Raw genomic sequence first — 23610 nt, forward strand, 5'->3', positions numbered from 1 at the left:
AGAGTAGCAGCACCAAGGCAGCAGCAGTGCCACTCAAAGCAGAAGCTCAGAGCACGCACATACGTACGCAAACGCCTCGGCAGAAGCAACAATGGGGCGCGGGCTCGGTGGCGTGGCCGCGGGGCGCTGCCCGAGGGGCGTAAGCGAGGTGAGGCAGGGCCCGGCTGGCGGGAGGCGCGCACTGAAGGGCGCCGGCGGCAACAAGAGGGCGCGGGGCCATGGACGGCAGCAGCATACGGGTGTGCGCGTGCGTACACGACCAAGGCGAACTCGTGGACGACGACTATGGCGCGGATCGAGTGTACAAGGAGGGGGGATGGAGGAGGAGCTCACCGCGGTGCGGATGACGAGCTCGGGGAGGCGGCGAGCGTACGAGCCGCCCCGGCTTGAGCTGATGCCCGGGACGGACGAAGCCGGCCGCCGCGGACCTCCTGGATGTCCTCCCACGCGAAGACGGCGACGGTGATGATGGTGCGGCGACGAAAGCTTCGGGTGCGTGCGGGGGAGCGACCAACAGCGCGAGGGAGGAAGAAGTGGCAGCTAGGGTTCGATCGGGGAAGAGAGGAGGGGCTTGAGGTGGCCTTGAGTCATCCGGGAGGCGTGGGATGGCCACCACGCACGGCATGGCCGATGGATGGGCGCCACGATCCCCCGTCTCTCTGTAGCAGGTAGAAGGAGAGGGAAGGTGGGCTGGGCCGGCCATTTGGCTAGTTGGGACAAAGTGCCTAGTAGAATAGGCCCTCCTCTTTTCCCTTTTTTTATTTTCTGATTATTTATTTCCTCTCTATTTTTCATTTAACTCCTGCACTAAATGACTTTTGCAAAAAGTGCTATTGGCCAGAATAAATACTAGGCGATATCTAGCACTGCTATAAAATGGTTGGGGTAATATTTGAAATCATTAGATATTTGATCAAATGCAAATGGATCAAAGTGGTTGTTTTAGTCACTGTTTTTGGGTGACAACTTTTAAATAAGCAAACAAGTGACCTAGTTTTACTCCACCCTAATTAACTATGTATTATTTGCCATCACATGAACTTTTTAGTTTTTCTTATTTTTAAATTTAAATTTTTCACTTGAAATTGGAATTGGAATTTGGTTTGGATCCTTATCAAGGGCAATTTGACTTAGTCAAACTTGATGGCATGGCACAATTAACGGAGGATTACTATTGCTTAATTATTCGGGCATCACAATTCTCCTCCACTACAAGAAATCTCGTCCCGAGATTTAAGAGGTAGCATAAGGGGGTTGGAACTGGTTACGAAATTCTATTGAGTCTCCTAAGTCTCGGTTGCTTTTTTTAAGATGTCGATCCATAGCGTTGATTTCGTCATTCCTATGCATCAATGCATCATGATGAAGTTGTCATCCTTTCTTCGGGAACTCCATCGTACTTATGAAAGAATAAAGGGTGGGTATTCTGGGGGAACGGTCCTCTGCAAGGTTGACTATCTGGTAGATAACATCGGGGAAGGTGGCGGAAAGTAACTCTCGAACTGAAACTTTAGAAAATACCGAGAGCAAAGTAAGAAAGTACCATGAGAAGTTTCAAGCGGGTAGGCAATCGCTCGAAGCCTGAAACAAAGTGTAAAAGGGGGTCCAGAGCAATGGGAATAAGTTTTGTGTTTGATACCAGAATAGATCACTAGGCAGGTGGCCCATGAATTACATACGAAGTCAAGCGTGAGGAATAACTTTGACAACAAGGTGTACAAGAGAGTCAGGTTTCAATCCTGGGACCTGTGGGTTATGGGTCAAGATGGCAACGGGCCCCCAAAACCCGCGTCCCCGCGGGTTTTTACCCTATTAGGGGACGGGGATGGGTGTCTTTTCATCCCCGCGGGGCTGTTGTTGGGCACATTACACAACCCGACGCGTTTCGTGGGTTTGCACCCGTTTCGTTAGTCCCCGAACCCGAAACCCGGCAAAATACTTTTTTTTACCAAGCACTGATCCAACACGGCCTAATCCAAAACTACTGAGCCTGAGCGACCGAGCCCCCACCCCCCAGCGTCGAAGGCCAAACCAACCCCTTGTTGGGTGGCCTTCGTGGAAGAGGAGGCAGAGGGCTTTCAAATCCGATTCCCGAGCCTCCATCCAACTTCAACGTCCGCAAGAAGTTAAAGACGAGGTGAGTAACCCTGATCTCTCACAATATGAGATGGATGGTGCTAGGGTTTGTGATGGATGATGTTAATTTTCTATGAATTCATGGATTAGATTTGCTAGGGTTTGGTTTAGACTATAGTATATGGTCTTTTTTCATGAAAGTTTCAGAAGTTAAGTTGAAGCTATTACACTTCTGCAGGAAAGAAAAAAATAGATTCGGAATCCTTGTACAAACAATATGCAGTGTTTTTTTCTGGTCATCATATTGCAGGCTACATGTACAAATTGCTACTGTTTTAGTAGACTTGCAAGAAATACCTATAGTAGAGTCCAGATTAAAATGATTTGTGAACTATAAATTCTATTTCAAAACTTATGTATTGGACCATTTCGTCTCGTTTGTGCTCGTGATTTGTGAACCAAGAATTCTATTTTAGAACTTGTGTAATTGCACATCTTGTTGAACCATGTATGGCTGAAAGCTAATCATCTTTGTTGCTGAAATCTGATCATCTTTGTTGCTGGAATGTTGTATCATGCTGCTGAAAAACACTCTATATAGCTGTTGAACCATCTAATATTGTTTTTTGTTGAAATTTGCTCAAGTTATGCTGCTGAAATCTGCTTTTTTGCTGTTGAAATGTTATTCTTTATCGCCACTATGTTTGTTTAAATATTTTGATTTTCTCGCAGGTTCCCCGTGGGTTCCCCGAAACCCGATGGGTTTAGGGGACGGGCGGAAAACTAGCCCCGCGCATAGTGATGGGGACGGGGACGGGTTTACAATTTTCTCGTGGGGATGGGTTTGGGATGGCAGAACCCGATGGGTTTCATCCCCGTTGCCATCTTGAGTTATGGGCCCACCATGTGGGATAAAAGTAGGAAGGGCACTCACATCTTGCGTGGTCATGAAAGCAAGGCCTGTCAGGGAATAGTCTGTCAGTTATGTCAGCAACAACGTCGGTACCAAGGGCGAGGGATGAAGAGAACCATTTTCCTGCTCGTTGAAACAAGGCGGACCAATAGGCAAAGTTCTCGTCCATCGGTGGTTACCAGAATGCCATCAACAAAAGCAACAGGGTCTTACTGACACGGTTGTACACAAAGGTGTTTACATAAGTATGTGAATATTATTGTTTAGATAATATAGATCACAAGATAGGTTAAACCAAACAATGGAAAGGAAAATATGATTATCAGATTAAACAGAACAATGGAAAGGAAAATGTGTTTAAACACATATTTCAGTGGTATACCCTTCCCAAGGACAAGTAGAGTATGATATCCATGACAGGATACCGAAGGCATGGTCATTTAGATAAAAGGGGTAAGAAGAATCATGATGTGTACCCATACAACGGTGTTTGGATAACTGATCAAGAAACATTTAGCATTGCGCTTTCAATGTTCTTATTGAAAATCGAAGTACCATAGACATGCTTCGAGATAGCATTGACATGGTCATTGGGTAAATATCAGACTTTGGATACACAAAGGATCCATCAAAAACAACTTATAGAATAAGCCTTACAATTTCCTCATGGACGAATGGCTAACCTTGCTAAAAAGGAAACTATAACGATAGGTCCTCCAGCCAGGGGTGCTAGGCATGACATCACCTTACTGGGTTATATAAAGACCAATGTTATGACTCTTGGAAAATGTTCCAACCATCATATCCGACCGAGGTTCAGATCCAATTGGTGTTAGGATACCTCAGACTCAGGATGCCTGAGAAGAAAAGGTGCAACACAAATTGACGAGATGACATCGCAAGATTCTCGGGAAATGAAATATGGAAGTGAGTTCCGAAACAAGAGTTCATCATTAAACCTAGGAGAGGATGAGGAAGTGGCTGATGGACTCAGCGACAATTCCTCGAGGTTTTCAAAAAGATGGATTTCCACAATTATGTGAACAAGGAGATAACATTTGTTAGACCAAATGATATAATGATGTATGTTTGAGGAAAACATCCACAATTAAACATTGGTTAAAAGGTGCACATGAAATATGGGTTGGGTTGGCGATTTAGCAACCATCACACTAAATTGGAATTATTGTCCATTAACTCCGAAGCAATAGGGTTGCTAGAAATATTAAATTCTCACAACAGAGTTCACTTATTGGTATTCCGGGTGGAACACGGGGACCAAGCAAAGAGTGGTGATGGTCCAAAGCATTACTGTATCAAGAATCCTTAAGAGGTGGTGAAACTCTCACAACATTATTGACATAAAAGACAGTAATATTTCAAGGTAGATCATAATACAAGCTGAATAGCAAGTTGCATCCATGTCATGAACAAGTTTGTGATGGAGGGAAGGCCATAAAGTTGTCGTTGATAACACAAATCCTCAAGGGGGAGGATGGTATTTCTCATCATGAATTCAATTGATATCCTAGAAGAGCTCAGAATACTGATGATGATCACGTCACAGTTGTCGAGAGATTTCATGAAGATATAATTGATTGGCGATGACATCAAGTTAAAGGAATGATGAAGCGAAAGGTTAGTGGAACCACGGATACGACACAAACTCGAAATCAAGCATTGATGTTCAAGTAAATACGATATGACAAGGAAGGTCGACGTAAGCTTAGCTCATCATCATAAATTGTGCCCCGGGAAGAAGGACCAGGTAGCACAGTTTAAAATTTTAACACAATAATGATATATCCAATCAGGCTAGGAATGACTTGAAGGATTAATAAACTCATAAGCAACGGAGATTATTTAGAGTTATTGAATCGGAGTGCGGAATTGATTCACTTATCGGTGTCCTTGAGTGTCTAACAACTCAGAACCCGGGGAAACTTGGAATCGGTGACAAATACTACTTGAAGAAGAACTCATAAGAAGTAATATGGTTCTGTGATATTATCGAGATACCACGGGATAATACTCCAAGGTAGATTATTATAGAGGTTGGACGGGCGCATTGATCTGCAGACGACAAGTGGTTTAACTTGTCCGAGAAATGGGATCAAAGAAGAAGAATCATGGTCGGAACCACGGTTGCAAAGGACTAAACATAGATACAAGACGAACTTATAACAAGGGGATTATTATTATTACAAGAAGCTTCGATGATAAGTTCCACATCGGGTCCATGGGCATGAACGCAAAGGCTCAAGGTTGACTCCCACTTTTTCAATGCACAACCTTTCATTTTACTTCTCGCTTTTGATGAAGTTGTAGTGTAGAATTTTTATCTGGCGAAACAACAAAAGAGTATGACTCGCAAAAACTTTTGGGTTCATATGGTTTGGGAAAGGCATAGGTTCAACCCATCGGGGCATCTTAGGAGCAAAAACCAACAATTTCAAGAATAAATAACACAAGCGCGATAGTATAGCATGCTTGAGAAAAGCAGAGGATACAATTTACCAAGGGCATTATGTATCCGAGGAAAGGCTCACAAGCTTATTGAATACGAAGGACGTTGTCAGATAAAATCCAACAAAGGATCTGATGTGAGCATCGGTACTCAACCAGAGGAAGAAAGAATGCAAGGAGATCAGATTATAGAAACAACTGACTAACTCAAAGCTCAATGCAAAGGAATTATGAATTCCAAGACAAGGGATCATAAGCAATGCTCTGATTAGGGATGGATAAGTTGAATAGCCTTATGGGTACAATCGATGGCAATTTGATTGGTCAAGATCCAGCTCATGTTCAAAATGACATTTGAGCCGGGAGGATGAATTTTAGTTTTGACTGATGATTGCGACCATTCACAATCATATCGAATCAACGGACTCAAAATGATAATGACAAAGGATGTCAATAAGATTACTATACTTATGGGATTAACCATAATGCAAGCAAGCAAGGATTTCAAGAGCAATAAGCTGCTGAGGATTTTTTGGAAGATCAAATAGTATTTAGAAGACTTTGGTAAAACACATGAACAACTTGGGAGAAACAAATCCTTGGTGTGTGTGAGGATTAATTTATAGGTGTATTCAGGTGACAAGGAACTACAAGGCAGTAGGCACAAGGATTCTCAGATCAACAACGAGTATTTCGGGGTATCTTGTAATAACAAGAGCAACTGGGGACTGAAGTAAGAATGGCAAGTGCATGTTGTTATCTATAGGGTTTGACGGTGGAAGGGATGCAAACGCAATGAGCACAAGCTCTCGGGATAACATCGGAGAGTACCTTCTGAATCTTATGGTGCAGCAGGCGATCATCTGTAATAAGGGGCTCTCCGAAAGGAAGTAATTACGAGAACCTAGAGTTAGAATTAGCAAAATCTTTTAACCCTATTAGAAGAGAGATCAGAGTCCCAAATTATAGACGAGGAATAAAAAGATCCTAATACCACCCCAATGGCGACCTGGGCCCATAAGCCACACAGCCATGTTAGTAAAAGTTTTGTAATGACTAGACTCAACTTCGGCCGAGGAGTGTGGAAGGGGGATTCCTACAGGCAGTTGGCTCTGATACGAACTTGTGACACCCCCGATTTGACCATACACTAATAATACACGCAAATGTGTACGATCAAGATCAAGGACTCACGGGAAGATATCACAACACAACTCTAGACACCAATTAAAATAATACAAGCTTTATATTACGAGCCAGGGGGCCTCGAGGGCTCGAATACATAAGCTCAAATACACAAGAGTCAGCGTAAGCAATAATATCTGAGTACAGACATAAGTCAAACAAATTTGCCTTAAGAAAGCTAGCAAAAAAGTAGCAACGATCGGAAAGGCAAGGCCTCCTGCCTGGGACCTCCTAACTACTCCTCGAAGCTGAACTCCACGTAGAATCATCCTCGGGATCCTCTGGCTCCTGGACTCCATCATATGATCGCATTAACCAGGAAAGGGAAAAAAGAAGTAGCAAAGCAACCATGAGTACTCATCCAAAGTACTCGCAAGCAAAGGGTAGTATCTGTGAACTGAAATGCAGAATGCCAGAATAAGAAGGGGATAGCTAGTCCTATCGAGGACTACGCTTCTGACAGCCTCCATCTTGCAGCATGTAGAAGAGAGTAGATGGTAAGTTCACCAAGTATCATCGCATAACATAATCCTATCTGGCGATCCTCTCCTCGTCGCCCTGTTAGAAAGCGATCACCGAGTTGTATCTGGCACTTGAAAGGGTGTGTTTTATTAAGTATCTGGTTCTAATTGTCATAAGGTCAAGGTACAACTCCGGATCATCCTTTTACCGAGGGACACGGCTATTTGAATAGATAAACTTCCCTGCAGGGGTGCACCACATTTCCCAACATGCTCGATCCCCTTTGGCCGGACACACTTTCCTGGTTCATGCCCCGCCTCGGGAGATCAACACGTCGCAGCCCCACCTAGGCACAACAGAGAGGTCAACATGCCGGTCTAAATCCTATGGCGCGGGGGTCTAGGCCCATCACCCATTGCACACCTGCATGTTGCGAACATGGCCGGAAAGAGACCTAGCCTCCCTAATACAAGAGAAGGCGTTCCAGTTCAATCCGGCGCGTGCCGCTTAGTCGCTGACGTAAAAAATGCTTCGGCTGATACCACGACGTCGAGTGCCCATAACTGTTCCCGCATAGTTGGTTAGTGCGTATAGGCCAGTTGACAGACTTAGATCAAATACCAAGATCTTGTTAAGCGTGTTATTTTGAAGTAATCGCGAACGCTGACCAGGGCCAGGCCCACCTCTCTCCTAGGTGGTCTCAACCTGCCCTGTCGCTCTGCCACAAAGTAACAGTCGGGGGCCGTCGGGAACCCAGGCCCACCACTACCTGGATGGAACCACCTGGCCCTTCAGCCCCCACATCGGAATCACTTGCGGGTACTCTACGAGCCGACCCGACTTTAGTCACCACATGTATCACATATTATGTATATAAGTATATACCCGTGATCACCTCCCAAGTGATCACGACCCGATAGTATAGCATGGCAGACGGACAAGAATGTAGGGCCACTGATGGAATACTAGCATTCTATACTAAGCATTTAGGATTGCAGGTAAAGGTAACAACAGTAGTAGCAAGGACAGGCTATGCATCAGAATAGGATTAACGGAAAACAGTAACATGCTACACTACTCTAATGCAAGCAGTAGAGAGAAGAATATGTGATATTTGGTGATCAAGAGGGGCTTGCCTGGTTGCTCTGGCAAGAAGGAGGGGTCATCTTCAATGTAGTCAAACACACAGACATCGACATCAGTCTCGGAGTATACCGGAAAGAAGTAACGGAGGGGGAACACAATAAATAATAGAGCAATCAAATGTAACACAAAGCAGCGGCAATACGTTGTGCTAGGAGTGACCTAACGTAGGGATAGGCGATACCAGCGAATGAGGGAAACATCCGGAAAGTATTCCCGGTGTTTCGCGTTTTCGGACAGATGAACCGGAGAGGGGAAATTGTGTATTCGCTATGCTAGGGATGTGTGGCAGGCGAACGGGCTGCGTATTCGGATTCGTCTCGTCGTTGTGAGCAACTTTCATGTATAAAACTTTTTCATCCGAGTTACGGATTATTTTCTACGATTTTTCAAAGATTCAAATAATATTCTGAAATTATTATTAATTCGAAAATAAAATAGTAAAATGCTTTTTTTCACCTTGTGCGGTGCCAGCCACAGTCAAAGACATGTGGGGCCAAGTCAAAGTAAACAACAGAGCAATCTGTTGACTGGGTCAAGCAGTGAATAGTGTATGGGTCCCGCATGTCATTGTCTCGAGATAAACTAGGGCTAATTAAACTGGTTAATTAAAGGGGGAGGTCCCACTTGCCATAGGTTAGTAACTACCCTAACCAATCTAATCCAATCCTAATTAATCTAAACTAACCGGCTAGCCCATCTAACAGTGGCCGAGCTGGGCACTTGCGTGCACACGCTCACGCACGTAACCATGGCCGAGCCGTGGCCATGGCACGGCCGGCCAGCAGCAGCTGCGACGAGCGCAGCAGTAGGCAGCAGTAAAGCAGCAGGAGCAGCGCAACAGATGGTGGCAGCGACAGCAGGCCGAAGCAGCGTGGAGCAGGGGCGAGCGGCGGCGACGACCAAACAACAGCACGCAGCGGGCAGTAAGCAGAGTAGCAGCGCCAAGGCAGCAGCAGTGCCACTCAGAGCAGAAGCTCAGAGCACGCACATACGTACGCGTACGCCCCGGCAGAAGCAGTAATGGGGCGCGGGCTCAGTGGCGTGGCCGCGGGGCGCTGCCGGGGGACGAAGCGAGGTGATGTAGGGCCCGGCTAGAGGGAGGCGCGCACTGGAGGGCGCCGGCGGCAGCAGGAGGGCGCGGGGCCATGGACGGCAGCAGCATACGGGTGTGCGTGTGCGTACACGACCAAGGCGAACTCGTGGATGACGACTATGGCGCGGATCAAGTGTACAAGGAGGGGGGGTGGAGGAGGAGCTCACCGCGGTGCGGATGACGAGCTCGGGGAGGCCGGATGTGGACCGGAATGGTGGGAATCAACGATGCCCGCCGGCAATGTACGTGATGAAGACGACGGCGATGGCGAGCGTACGAGCCGCCTCGGCTTGAGCTGATGCCCGGGACGGACGAAGCCGGCCGCCGCGGACGTCCTGGATGTCCTCCCACGCGAAGGCGGCGACGGTGGCCGTGACGGTCATGATGGTGCGGCGACGATAGCTTCGGGTGTGTGCGGGGGAGCGAGCAATGGCGCGAGGGAGGAAGAAGTGGCGGCTAGGGTTCGACCGGGGGAGAGAGGAGGGGCTTGAGGTGGCCTTGTAGTCATCGGGGAGGCGTGGGATGGCCGCCACGCACGGCATGGCCGACGGATGGGCGCCACGATCCCCCGTCTCTCTGTAGCAGGTAGAAGGAGAGGGGAGGTGGGCTAGGCTGGCCATTTGGCTAGTTGGGCCAAAGTGCCCAGTAGAATAGGCCCTCCTCTTTTCCCTTTTTATTTTCTGTTTTTTTATTTCCTCTCTATTTTCCATTTAATTCCTGCACTAAATGACTTTTGCAAAAAGTTCTATTGGCCAGAATAAATACTAGACGATATCTAGCACTGCTATAAAATGGTTGGGGTAATATTTAAAATCATTACATATTTGATCAATTGCAAATGGATCAAAGTGGTTGTTTTAGTCACTATTTTTGGGTGACAACTTTTAAATAAGCAAACAAGTGACCTAGTTTTACTCCACCCTAATTAATTATGGATTATTTGCCATCACATGAAATTTTTAGTTTTTCTTATTTTTGAATTTAAAATTTTCACTTGAAATTGGAATTTGAATTTGGCTTGGATCCTTATCAAGGGCAATTTGACTTAGTCAAACTTGATGACATGGCACCATTAACGGAGGATTACTATTGCTTAATTATCCGAGCGTCACACCATAAGTGGCTCTCATAATATATTCATAAGGCAATTTAATTTTCTTTCTTGGAAAGTGTTTCATGCCTTTCCTTAATGAAAATTGAAATCTAATGTTTCCTTCTTTCATATCAATAATTGCACCAATCGTTCTAAGGAAATGTCTATCAAGAATAATAGGACATGTAGGATTGCAATTTATATCTAGAACAATGAAATCTACGGGCACATGGTTCCTATTTGCAACAATAAGAACATCATTAATCCTTCCCATAGGTTTCTTAATAGTGGAATCCACAAGATGCAAATTTAAAGAACAATCTTCAAATTCATGAAAACCTAACACATCACATAAAGTTTTTGGAAACGTGGAAACACTAGCAGCCAAATCACACAAAGAATGGCGCTCATAATCTTTAATCTTAATCTTAATAGTAGGTTCCCACTCATTATAAAGTTTTCTAGGGATAGAAACTTCCAATTCAAGCTTTCCTTCAAAAGATTGTATCATAGCATCAACGATATGTTTAGTAAAAGCTTTGTTTTGATTATAAGCATGAGGAGAATTCAACATGGATTGAATCAAGTAAATACAATTTATTAAAGAACACTTACCATAATTAAATTCCTTGAAACCAAATGAGTGGGTTCATCGCTACTTAAAGTTTTGACCTCTCCAATCCCACTTTTATCAATTTTTGTATCAAGATCTAAAAACTCTGAATCATGGGGACTCCTTTTAACTAAAGTTGACTCATCTCCAGTCCCATCTTTATCAAGATTTATATTGGAAAACAAAGATTCAATAGGAGTCATATCAATCACTTTAAGATCTTCATCATTATTTTCACGAAAACTAGAAGAACACGTTTTTACAAACCAATGTTTTTTAGCACACATCTTAGCGGTTATTTCTTTGCACTCATCAATGGAAATTCTCATAGATTTCAGAGACTCATTGATATCATGCTTGAGTGGAATAGATCTAAGTTTTAAAGAATCAACATCAAGAGAAATTATATCCATGTCCTAGCCAAATCATCAATCTTAAGCTATTTTTCCTCAATCAAAGCACTAAAATTATTTTGCGAACTCATAAATTCTTTAACACTATTCTCAAAATCACAGGGCATCTTATTATAATTTCCATAATAATTGTTGTAGGAATTGTCATAATTATTAGAGAAATTACTAGGAAACGGCCTAGGATTAAAATTACCTCTATACGCATTATTACCAAAATTGTTCCTACCAACAAAATTCACATCCATAGATTCATTATTATTCTCAATCAAAGTAGACAAAGGCATATCATTAGTATCAATAGGAGCACTCCTGATAGAAAATAATTTCATAAGCTCATCCATCTTTCCACTCAAAACATTAATATCTCCAATCACATGCACTTTTTTACTAGTGGAAGATCTTTCGGTATGCCATTGAGAATAATGAACCATAATATTATCTAGGAGTTTAGTAGCTTCTCATAAAGTAATTTCCATAAAAGTACCTCCCGTAACCGAATCTAAAAGATTTCTAGAAGCAAAATTCAATCCGGCATAAAAAATTTGTATAATCATCCAGAAATTCAAACCATGAGTAGGGCAATTTCGTATCATCAATTTCATCCTCTCCCAAGATTGTGCAACATGTTCATGATCAAGTTCCTTAAAATTCATAATATCGTTCCTAAGGTAGATGATCTTAGCAGGAGGAAAATACTTGGAAATAAAAGCATCTTTACACTTATTCCATGAATCGATACTATTTTTAGGCAAAGATGAAAACCAAGTTTTAGCACGATCTCGAAGCGAGAACGGAAATAACTTCAATTTAACAATATCATTATCCACATCTTTTTTATTTTGCATATCACACAAATCAACGAAATTGTTTAGATGGGATGTGGCATCTTCACTAGGAAGGCCGGAAAATTGATCTTTCATAACAAGATTCAACAAAGCGGCATTAATTTCACAAGATTCCGCATTAGTAGCGGGAGCAATCGGAGTACAAATAAAATCATTGTTATTGGTATTGGAAAATTCACACAATTTGGTATTCTCTTGAGCCATCGTGACAAAGCAAGCAATCCAACACACGGGCACACAAAAAGCAAGGGAAGAATACGAACGGAAGAGGGGCAAAGAAAAGGCAAATCTTTTTGAAAATCGTTTTAGAAGTGGGGGAGAGGAAAATGAGAGGCCAATGGCGAATAATGTAATGCTAGAGATGAGAGTTTATGATGGGTACTTGGTATGTCTTGACTTGTCGTAGATCTTCCCGGCAATGGTGCCAGAAATTCTTCCTGCTACCTCTTGAGCTTGCGTTAGTTTTTCCCTTGAAGAGGAAAGGGTGATGCAGCAAAGTAGAGTAAGTATTTCCCTCAATTTGAGAACCAAGGTATCAATCCAGTAGGAGACAACGCACAAGTCACTGAATACCTGCACAAACAATCAAACAACTTGCACCCAACACGATAAAGGGGTTGTCAATCCCTTCATGGTCACTCGCAAAAGTGAGATCTGATGGAGATAGATAAACGGTAAAGTAAATATTTTTTGTATTTTTGATTTATAGATTGGAAAGTAAAAGATTGCAAAGGAAGTAAATCAGAAACTAAAATTGTAGATCAGAAACTTTTTATGATGGAAAATACACCCGGGGGCCATAGGTTTCACTAGAGGCTTCTCTCAAGATAGAAAATATTACGGTGGGTGAACAAGTTACTGTCGAGCAATTGATAGAAGAGCGAAAGTTATAACGATATCTAAGGCAAAGATCATGAATATAGGCATCACATCCGTGTCAAGTAGACCGACTCCTGCTTGCATCTACTACTATTACTCCACACATTGACCGCTATCCAGCATGCATCTAGAGTATTAAGTTCATAAAGAACAGAGTAACGCTTTAATCAAGATGACATGATGTAGAGGAATTAACTCAAGCAATATGATGAAAAACCCCATCTTTTTATCCTCGATGGCAACAATACAATACGTGTCTTGCTGCCCCTACTGTCACTGGGAAAGGGCACCGCAAGATTGAACCCAAAGCTAAGCACTTCTCCTATTGCAAGAAAAACCAATCTAGTTGGCCAAACCAAATCTATAGTTCGAACAGACTTGCAATGATATCAAATCATGCATATAAGAATTCAGAGAAGATTCAAATAATATTCATAGATAAGCTGATCATAAATCCACAATTCATCGGATCTCAGCAAACACACCGCAAAAAAGTATTACATCGAATAGATCTCCAAGAACATCGAGGAGAACATGGTATTGAGAATCAAAGAGAGAGAATAAGCCATCTACTCCCTCCGTCCTAGAATACTTGTCATCAAAATGGATAAAAAGGGAAGTATCTAGCACTAAAATACGTCTAGATACATCTCCTTTTATCCATTTTGATGACAAGTATTTCCGGACGGATGGAGAAACTACTAGCTATGGACCCGTAGGTCAGTGGTAAACTACACACGCTTCATCAGAAGGGCAATGGTATTGATGTAGAAGCTCTCCGTGATCGAATCCCCCTCCGGCAGGACATCAGAAAAGGCTCCTAGATGGGATCTCAAGGGTACAGAAGGTTGTGGCAGTGGAAAAGTGTTTTCGTGACTCTCTCTGTTGGTTTTGGGATATATAAGAATATATAGGCGAAGAAACTAGGTCAGTGGAGTCATGAGGGGCCCACAAGGGTGGGGGCGCGCCCTCCGTCCTTGTGGTCGCCTCATGGCTTCTCTGACTTGCACTCCAAGTCCTCTAGATGTCTTCTGGTCCAAGAAAAATCATCGCGAAAGTTTTGTTCCGTTTGGTATTCCTTTTCTGTGAAACTCTAAAACAAGGAAAAAAAATAGGAACTGGCACTGGCACTGGGCTCTAGGTTAATATGTTAGTCCCAGAAATAATATAAAATAGCGTATTAATGTATATAAAACATCCAAAACAGATAATATAATAGCATGGAACAATAAAAAATTATAGATACGTTGGAGACGTATCAAGTAGCAACCGCCTTACGAGGAGAGCACAATCCACCACCACGCGTCTGAGCCCTGGGGCGCGCCCTGGTGTCTTGTGGGGGTTGTGGGCCTCCTTTTGCATTGATTCCACCTCCCAAAAATCATATATAGTCCAAAATAATTCTCCGTAAAATTTTATTGCATTTGGACTTCGTTTGATATGGATATTCCGCGAAACAAAAAACATGCAACAAACAGAAACTCACACTGGGCAATGGATCTATATGTTAGTCCAATAAATCATATAAAATGTTGCCAAAAATATGTGAAAGTTGTGTAATATTGGCATGAAACAATAAAAAATTATAGATATAACGGAGATGTATGAGAGCCAAATCAATTATAAAAAATAGCTTATTGTGAATAGAATATTTACATGCTTATATCTCAGCTTATGGTGGAACCTACCCAAGATGGGTGAATCCCCTAGAGATCTTGGGTCGCTGCTCCGAGCATTTGCCTCCAGCTAGTATCGCATCTGCTAGATGCTGAGAGAAGAGAGGAGCACGAGAACGAAAGAAAATCGAAAGAGGCGAGGGCAGAGGAGTTGTTAAGCCAAGAGAAATCGCGTTGGCAAGAGGAGAGAGGTGACGGGAACGAGACTTGTGGTGAGGTTGGTTGATGCAAAAAGGTCGAGAGGGCAGAGAATATCTTGCTTAAGCAGTGTGGTCAAAAGGGTGGCATTGTAGAAACCGTACAAATCGCAGAACAAAAATATCCAGTCGGAAATCAAATCCAAACTGGCAAGAAAACCAAATCCACATGTCAACGCCCCGGTGCAGCTCTCCGTAACACTGGGAATTCACCCTAGCCGGGTTCTTAGCTAGTTCAAATTCTCTCTATATATATTCAGCTTCCTGTATATGCACTAATCTTTTGGTGTATTATAATTAACCCGGGCTTAGATATCTTAATTACCTTGCTCCATGTCATGGTGACTAAATAAAAATATGATATTGGAGAAATAGTCTAGTATCATAATAATTAACAATGGAGCCAAATGACAATTGAGCCTAACTCTGATGGTTAGGTTCTTTGTGGTGAAACTAGACCATCAGAGTGTAAGTTCTAAATTTGGCACCGGTGCACGCATTTACCTGCATATATTTCAGGATTTTCGGCGATGTTTGTTCAGCGGGAGGACACGTTTTCATTAACTACGAGGCACATGTGATGACTTCGTCAAGCTCAAGATATTATGTCGGTGTGCGTGTGTGCGTTTATAGGGGTGAGTATATGTGCGTGTATGTGACCGTCTTTGATTGTACTGTGTTAAAAAACAATGGAGCCAAATCAATGACAAAAAAGATTAGCTTATTGTGAATAGAATATTTACATGCTTATATCTCACCTTATATGTATAATCGGTGCTTGTTAAAAGTTTATTGATCTTCAACTTGATTATTCATGTTGGTTTGCCCATCACTTCTACGGGCAATGCACGACAAGTCGTGTTTCCCCATACAGTATCTAAGGGTCCGTTAGATGGTGACATCACATGAAAAGTAACGGGGACAGTTTTGCCCCAGGCACGCGTTCCTATGTTTGGTTGGGAAAGAGAACGTGAATGCACCCATTCCGTAAAAGGGAATGTAACCCTCAGATCTGGAACGCAACAGTTCCTCTAAATCGGCGGAACAACACATAATCCCATCCACTCACTCTTAACCATGTTCTAGCCCGTCTCTCGATTGCGCCACTCCCTCTCTCGTTTCTCCGGTAGTGCCGCACTACGGGGTATACGGTTAGAGGAGGATCAGTGGCGGTGTATCACCTAGCAGTGACCCCTTCTTCTCCTGAAGTTATATCTTCCAATGGCAGCGTCCGAGACATCGTGGACCTATCTCTCCTTCACTAGGGACGACCAAGATGACATAGGTCCACCTCTCCTTGACTATCGACGGGGTGGCGGAAGCCAACAATGGCTCGTCCGAGCAGACGAGAAGCATAACTAATAATGCGCACGTGCATCATCATTGGTAATTAATTAGAGTTACTTGGGATGCAATAAAAGAAAATCTTGGTCGGTAGCAGTCCAAAAACTCCCAGAATCTGGTGGTTATTAAGCATTTTTTAACAAAAATACAGCCACTCCGCACACTTTATTGATCGGATAACTAGATTACATAGTTCAATAGGAACTTTAAATATATCTAATAGAACATGATGTAATTGGTAGGCATGTAGTGACAAATAGGTTCATCACGCTTTCCGTCTAATAGCTCAAAGTACTGGGTGTCCCAATTAGATGTGTTCATGTGACACATGGCTATTGCCGTCACGCGCGGCATGCCATTTTTCAAACCCTTGAGTTGCACCCTCAAAGACTGCACCTCTTTCGGCCGATGGCAATAAAAGACCTCGTACGGAAAATCCATAGGATGGCATGGCATCATGTTATTGTTGAGTTGGGTGATCTGTTCCACAACGTACATGGAGTTGGGGGTCTCATTCCCATGAATCCTTGTAATGGCTGCTCGTGCACCACTGACCCCTAATTCTCTGGTGGCGAACCTTGACATTGCTTCACGAGATGCGAAGCACATGTGAGGCTCCTCCTTGTCAACCGGTTTGCCGCATGAACGAAGGGTGTCAGCTACCTGCTTTGCCTTGGTCGAGCCATGAGGTATCATGAAATGCGAAAGGATGGTTGTCAAGTACTTTGACTCCAATGGAGTAGAGGCAAAATGAACAAACTTTGGTGCACCATCTCATGCAAACATGGTTCCTTTAGGAAGTGTAGTGCCGATGTGCAAATTCTTCTCCAGGAATAACATGCCGGTTTGAACTTTTATATGCTTGTGTTTTGTTGGTGCTTCAATGTAGGAAGCCGCATTGTTATTAATTAAACCAACAGTTTAGCTGAAATACTGACATAGTAATGTTAATTTTGGAGATTAAATGCATATCTATTTCATGAGTATTAACAAACTAACACATCATATTAAAAATAATCTCAACTTGATATGGTAGCACAAGTACTTACGAGAGTGTGCATGATCTGGATCCCGATGTCCCGCATAAGCACTTGCATCAAAACCGGTTTTTTCTACAAAAAATAACAAAGTATGAGTTACTTCAGAACGAACATATTCTTCCACTTGATAAGAAACGTAGCACAAGTACTTACCAGAAGGTGGATGATCTGGATCCCAATGTACCGCATAAGCACTTGCACCAAATCCTTTCTCTTTTGAGGGGAATAATATGTGAGTTGATTAAGAATTAACACATTCTCCACTTGCTAAGATATCACAGGTACTTACCAGAAGGTGCACCATCTGGACTCCAAGATACCTTATAAGCGCTTGCCTCAAAACCTTTTTATTTTGCAAGAAATAACAAACCATGAGTTTTCAGGACTAACTTGGTAAGATAGCACAAATACTTACCAGAATGTGCAACTTCTGGGCTCCAAGTCACCTTGTAAGCACTTTCGCTGAAACCTTTTTCTTCTGTAGGAAATAACAAACTATGATTTTATTCCGGATTAACACATTCTCGACTTTGTGAGGTAGCACAAGTACTTACTGGAATGTGTATCTTCTGGTTTCCAATCCACCTTATAAGCACTTGCCCCAAAACCTTTTTCTTCTACAGGAAATAACAAACCATGAGTTCATTCAGGATTAACACATACTCGACTTGTGAGGTAGCACAAGTACTTACTCGAAGGTGGGTTCCAGTCCACCTTATAAGCACTTGCCCCAAAACCTTCTTCTTCTGCAAGAAATAACAAACCATGAGTTCATTCGGGACTAACACATTCTCTACTTGGTAAGGTAGCACAAGTACTTACTCGAAGGTGGGTTCCAATCCACCTTATAAGCACTTGCCCCAAAACATTTTTCTTCTGCAGGAAATAACAAACCATGAGTTCATCGAGACTAACACATTCTTGACTTGGTAAGGTAGCATAAGTACTTACTCGAAGGTGGGTTCCAATCCACCTTATAAGCACTTGCCCCAAAACCTTTTTCTTCTGTAGGAAATAACAAACTATGAGTATATTTTCTCAACATGGCAAGGTAGCACAAGTACTTACTTGAAGGGGAGTCCCAATGTACCGCATACGCACTTTCACCAAAATTGTCTTTTTCTAGAGGAAATAACAACCTATGAGTTAATTCACAATTAACAAATTTCTTTAGTTGGTAAGGTAGCACAAGTACTTACGAGGAGGATCCCAATGCACCGCATAAGCACTTTCACCAAAACCGTTTTCTTCTACAGTAAATAAGAGTTAGGCGTTGACTCACAATTAACAAATTTGTCAACTTGGGAAGGTAGCACAAGTATTTACTAGAATGTGCATGATCTGGATCCCAGTGAGCCGCATAAGCGCTCGCACCAAAAGCATTTTCTTCTGCAGGAAATAACAAACTATATGAGGTGATTCAGACTTGACACACCCTCAACTTGGTAATGCTAGCAATAGTACTTACGAGAAGATGGAGGTTCACCCCTGTCGCTGGACTCAGCAAAGGCCGGGACGAGAGAAAAAAACACTACTGCTATAAGCTTGATCGCCATTTCTAGATCATTATGAATTGAATTTCGTTGGGTGAGGAGGGCGGAAGGGTCTAGTTGCCTATTTATACAGCTCGGCCATTCTTTAGTTGTGGTAGGTAAAAAACACCCATTTTTACTAGCATTTACCGCATTCCATATATAGTTTGAAACTATATATGGAAAGAAATTAAATATTACTCCCTCCATTCTTAAATATTTATCTTTCTACAGATTTCAAATGGACTAATACATACGGATGTATATAGACATATTTTAGAGTGTAGATTCACTCATTTTGCTTTGTATGTAGTCACTTGTTGAAATCTCTAGAAAGACAAATATTTAGGAACGGAGGGAGTGCCTATCTTAGTTCCTAAGGGAACTTTGTACTCCTCCTGGTGCCATAGTATCTGACCAAAGATAATTCATGAGGAAACATTTTACTCCTATTCCTTAGTACTGATTAACTGCAAAAGTACCATTAAAAAACTGTCATGATATCTCTCCCCAAAATCACTGGCTTTAATTAACTGCCATAATAAGTGGGTTTTTACTTTTAGAAATTAATCTCTTGGATAGTCTGGACGGAATGGCACTGAACGATGTGAAACAATTGAGTGGATTTTTTTAGGTAATATCACCCGGAGTCACAAAACTTACATCACATGTTTAGTTTGATGCTAAAACTTTGAAAATACAGTTTTGTGGTCACCTAACTTGACTCAGCATGCATATACAGTCACAGTACACGTATGTCGCATATCCATCTGTATGGCACCACTTATCAGTGAGTAGTAGCAGCAGACACGAGATAGTTTTACAAAAACACATTCAGATTTTTTTTAGTTGCAGAGAAAGTCAACCACCACGACACATATTTGCACAAAATTCCTTCACATTTTTTATTTACTGAAAAACCCGACAACAGTACTACCATTATATGCGACAATTGACAATAGAAAATAGGGTCGCTGGGACTCACCTGCAAACAACAGGTTTAACACGGTACACTCCAGCCAATACAACCTCCAGGTTAGTCTATATAACACAGATAACTAACTTATATATTATTTCTGAGGAAGTTAACAAATTTTTTTTAGGGGTACAAACTTTTTTTGTTTTTTAGGGGTAGAACCAAGCTTTATTCATTAAAAACCACCAAATTTAGGATACATGTTTGGTCGTGGGGTTGGCCCAACCAAACATTTTTTTTGAGAAATACTATTTTTTATTGGAAGACAACACATGCGGAGCTTAAATGGGCAGCATATACTGCGGTCCATTTGCACACGCTATTTTTTTAAGATATTGTTTAAAAATAGTAATAAAGTTATGTTCAATTATTTATGTGTTAAATATATTATACATACAGATGATGATTAATAAATATAAACTTGTGCATTATATATGAAATATTCGTTAAAATGCAAGTAATAAATACACTTAAGATATTTGTAAACCATAAGTAATAAAATTAAGTTCAAATATTTACGTGTTAAAATACTATACATACAAACCATGATTAGTAAATAAAACATTTAAATATAAACCTATGTATTATATAAAATATATTTAATTGATATAGACATTGAAAATGTTTAGTAGATAAATATGTTTAATGGATCCAAGAAATATAAATTTGTGGCTTATATTTAAACTACGCAGAATGATGAATACAACCATTTGCTAAATATTTATGAATATTCACCTGTGTATAATTTTTACTCATGACTTATATTCAAAAACAATATAAATTAAATATTATCCATGATTGAATGTCCATATTAATAGTTTAAATTTAAAATTATGAATATTTTTAATCATGCAAAAATCAAACTACGCAAATGCGTGTATACTTATTGAAATGTTTGTATAATTTAAATAATATTTTTCGAATAATAATTATGAAAACAAAATATGTAGTACACAAATTTATATAACACACAGCTTTATATAATACTCAGGTTTATAAAATATTTAGTAAATATTTTTATCTTAAAAATTATTTGCCAAAAAATGTTTTTAGGGGTAAAACAATTTATATAAATACATGTGAAAAATATGTAACAACTACTTTTATATAACACACATGTTTTACAAATATCTTAAAAAAGTAGCGCGTTCAAAATGGGCAGAAATATACGCAGTACATTGAAGCTCCACATGCGTCACTTTTGAGTACATAGGAGTTCGTTATGGAGATTAGACATACTGAACTGGTGGTGAAAAGGATAAAGCGTTTTGTGTTAAAAGAGATGGTCGTTTCTTCGAGTCCTAGGGTATCCTGGGTTTTTTTTTGTTAATTTTGGTATAAATGTGTTGCAGTAATTGGCTTTTTCGTAAATAAAACATATGAGGGTGCTTTTTGTAAAAAATATGTCATGCCCAGCTCCATCGCTCACCTACAGGTGGGTCCATACACATGGATACACTCAGATACACGTACTATGACCGTATCTACGCGCCTGAGTCAAGTTAAGTGATCACAAAACCGTAGTTTTAAAGTTCTAGCACCAAATTGAACATACACCCCAAGTTCTATGACTCCGGATGATATTACCCTTTTTTTGTACTTCCATGACTTTATTTAATTAATAATCATATCCTTTACAATGAGAAAAATCAAGAAATCGGGAGGTTTTTCATGCCACACCCTTGACTCCTGACCCAAGAAACTAAAACAGGCAATAGTATATGTGCACACTCGTTTACATCATGTACACAACGATTTACCGTCGCCTTGTCGAAAGAACTCACTAACCTTCGACAAATGTCATTAATTACCGCACCTGACACCCGATAGTCGTCTGGATTCTGGATAGCTTAAACAATCTTCATAGAATCACTCTGAATGGACAAAGAAAAAATGTCCATCTCATCAACAAGTCGTTGTCCCAACAATAGCGCAAACACCTCCATCGTCGGACCGTCTATTACATTGGGTTTATATTCCGTGGCCGCGACAACAAAACCCCCCTTCGAGTCTTGTAAAATAGCACCACTCAGGGGCGGGGCTAAGGGGGACGAGCCCCCCACCCCAATGGTCGTGTCATACCTATGTATACAGTAATCTACGTCAAGTAGATTCGGGTCATGGGTGGCACCCACCTGATACTGGTTCTGTAAAATAAATACTGATGCAGCAATTGACAGAGATGGGGGCCGGGGGGAGTCGCAAGAACCCCTACCGCCTTTAAGGGAGCCTGGTGCAAACCTTTAATGAGTATTACTGATCCTTTGATTGCCGAAGCAGCTTCAGTTCGAGAAGGAATTATTTTTGCAGTGCTTCGGGGTTTCAACAAAGTGGTCACTGAGACAAGATCCCCTGGAGGTGGTGAACCTTTGGAACACTTGCCACAACTCTCATTCAGTAGTGGCACCTATGTTTTCAGAAATAGTAGAGCTGGTCAATAATTTTGATTCCTTTGTAATTCAACATATAATGTGATACGTCTCCAACCTATCTATAATTTTTGATTTTTCCATGCTATTATATTATCTGTTTTGGATGTTTATGGACTTTATTATGCACTTTTATATTATTTTGGGGACTAACCTATTAACCGAAAGCCCAGTGCAAATTGTTGTTTTTTTGCCTATTTCAGTGTTTCACAAAAAAAGAATATCAAATGGAATCCAAACGGAATGAAACCTTCGCGATGATCTTTTTTTGGAACAAACACAATCCAGGAGACTTGGAGTGGACGTCAAGGAAGCAGCGAGGCGACCACGAGGTAGGGTGGCGTGCCTAGGGGGCAGGCGCGCCCCCCACCCTCGTGGGCCCCTCGCAGCTCCACCGACCTACTTCTTTCGCCTGTATATACTCTTATACCCTGAAAGCATCCAGGAGAGCCACGAAACCACTTTTCCACCGCCACAACCTTCTGTACCCGTGAGATCCCATCAGGGGACCTTTTTCGGCGATCTGCCAAAGGGGGATACGATCACGGAGGGCTTCTACATCAACACCATAGCCTCTCCGATGATGTGTGAGTAGTTTACCACAGACCTTCGGGTCCATAGTTATTAGCTAGATGGCTTCTTCTCTCTCTTTGGATCTCAATACAAAGTTCTCCTCGATGTTTTTGGAGATCGATTCGATGTAATTCTTTTAGTGGTGTGTTTGCCAAGATCCGATGAATTGTGGGTTTATGATTAAGATTATCTATGCCCAATATTTGATTCTTCTCTGGATTTTTATATGCATGATTTGATATCTTTGCAAGTCTCTTCGAATTATCAGTTTGATTTGGCCTACTAGATTGATCTTTCTGGGAGAAGTGCTTAGCTTTGGGTTATATCTTGCGGTGTCCTTTCCCAGTGACAGCAGGGGCAGCAAGGCACGCATTGTATTGTTGCCATCGAGGATAAAAAGATGGGGTTTACATCATATTGCTTGAGTTTATCCATCATGCCTATGTTCATGATCATGCCTAGATATCATCATAACTATGCACTTTTCTATCAATTGCTCGGCAGTAATTTGTTCACCGACTGTAATATTTGCTATCTTGAGAGAATCCACTAGTGAAACCTATGGTTCCCGGGTCTACTTTACATCATATAAGTTTCCAATCTACAATTCTAGTCTACTATTTATTTTGCAATCTTTACTTTTCAATCTATACAACAAA

The 23610-nt window shown here is 41.6% G+C and overlaps 1 pseudogene; it reads right to left on the minus strand.

The window, feature by feature from the left end:
* Positions 1 to 16617: 16617 nt before the first annotated feature.
* On the minus strand, positions 16618 to 17241 carry LOC125554194 (BURP domain-containing protein 4-like; annotated as a pseudogene).
* Positions 17242 to 23610: the final 6369 nt, after the last annotated feature.

This window comes from Triticum urartu, chromosome 4A (assembly GCF_056163025.1).
Source record: "Triticum urartu cultivar PI428250 chromosome 4A, HENAU_Tu73, whole genome shotgun sequence".
NCBI classification, from domain to species: domain Eukaryota; kingdom Viridiplantae; phylum Streptophyta; class Magnoliopsida; order Poales; family Poaceae; genus Triticum; species Triticum urartu.